This window comes from Brassica oleracea, chromosome C5, assembly GCF_000695525.1.
Source record: "Brassica oleracea var. oleracea cultivar TO1000 chromosome C5, BOL, whole genome shotgun sequence".
Classification (NCBI taxonomy): domain Eukaryota; kingdom Viridiplantae; phylum Streptophyta; class Magnoliopsida; order Brassicales; family Brassicaceae; genus Brassica; species Brassica oleracea.
In genome coordinates this window covers 27,644,811-27,646,700 of record NC_027752.1, presented here as the reverse complement: position 1 = coordinate 27,646,700, position 1,890 = coordinate 27,644,811, and positions in this window count along the sequence as shown.

Genomic DNA, 1,890 nt, shown 5'->3' with positions numbered 1-1,890 from the left:
CACACACAAACTCACAAATCACACCCTATCTCAAATCACACAACTCAGCAAAATGCTTTTCAAATTAGAAATATTTGAAAAAAAAAGGAAGAGAAGAAAGATATTGGAACACATGTGGGCTAGACTTACGTAAGTCTCACCACATGTAATTCCGGTATCTTTCTTCTCTTCTCTTTTTTTTCTAGTTTTTATTCTACGAGGAATTTGCAAGGCCAGCTTTTTTTTTTTTTGGTTACGAGGTATTTACGACGATTTGCGCTTACGTGGAATTAACGAGCCATGCGTTCTTTATTTTTATATTTTGTCATTATTTCCTCGTTGGCTTACGAGTGCTTTACGACGATTTCTTCTTACGTGGAATTATCGAGCCCCGCGTTCTTTATTTTTATATTTCGTCGTAATATCCACGTTTATTTACGAGGAAATAACGAGTATTATGTTTAAATCCCTAAAATCCGAAACCCAAAACCCAATCTTCCTTATCTTCTACTTCATATATTCCAAACCCCAAACCCATCTACCCTTTAAACTCAATATATTCTTTCACCTCAATCTATTCTTTCCATTCCAAACCCCATTCCTTAACTTATTATCTCAATATCTTATTTATAAAACAAACTCCCACATTACCTTACACAAAATCAAATACATCAATCCGATATATCAACATTCTCGTCATCACTAGAAACATCATCATTTTCATTAAACTCGTCTTCAACAGCTTCTTCTGCGGCATCGTCGGTAAGATCTTCGTACTCGTGATTATGCGGATCAATGAGAAGGATGTCATCAATTTCTTGTTCAGGTTTCTCGATTTCATTTATCTGTTCTTCTTGCAAATGTGGTTCTTCTCCACTGATGATTCGTCCTCGAGGTGTAACTTTGATCACGGCTAACCAATTTATACCCGAATCTCTCATCTGAGGGTATGGAAGGAAGCTAACTTGGTCTGCTTGTGAAGCTAAGATGAGAGGCTCGAATTTGTTGTACCTTTGTCAACCGTTGACAGCAACTAACCCGAATTTATTAAACCGAACACCTCTGTTGACGACGGGGTCGAACCATCCGAAACCCAAAACCCAATCTTCCTTATCTTCTACTTCATATATTCCAAACCCCAAACCCATCTACCCTTTAAACTCAATATATTCTTTCACCTCAATCTATTCTTTCCATTCCAAACCCCATTCCTTAACTTATTATCTCAATATCTTATTTATAAAACAAACTCCCACATTACCTTACACAAAATCAAATACATCAATCCGATATATCAACATTCTCGTCATCACTAGAAACATCATCATTTTCATTAAACTCGTCTTCAACAGCTTCTTCTGCGGCATCGTCGGTAAGATCTTCGTACTCGTGATTATGCGGATCAATGAGAAGGATGTCATCAATTTCTTGTTCAGGTTTCTCGATTTCATTTATCTGTTCTTCTTGCAAATGTGGTTCTTCTCCACTGATGATTCGTCCTCGAGGTGTAACTTTGATCACGGCTAACCAATTTATACCCGAATCTCTCATCCGAGGGTATGGAAGGAAGCTAACTTGGTCTGCTTGTGAAGCTAAGATGAGAGGCTCGAATTTGTTGTACCTTTGTCAACCGTTGACAGCAACTAACCCGAATTTATTAAACCGAACACCTCTGTTGACGACGGGGTCGAACCATTCACATTTGAAGAGGACGCATTTCAGCTTCAATATCCTTGGGAGTTCGACTTCAATAATCTCCGTCAATATCCCGTAGAAATTTGTTTCCCCTTTCACACATATTCCATAGTTACTGGTCGCCCGTTGTCTACCATACTCATATGTGTGAAAAAATATAGCCTCGTGTGAAATACATCTGTGACGTGGTGACCTTTACAAGTGGAGATTGAATTA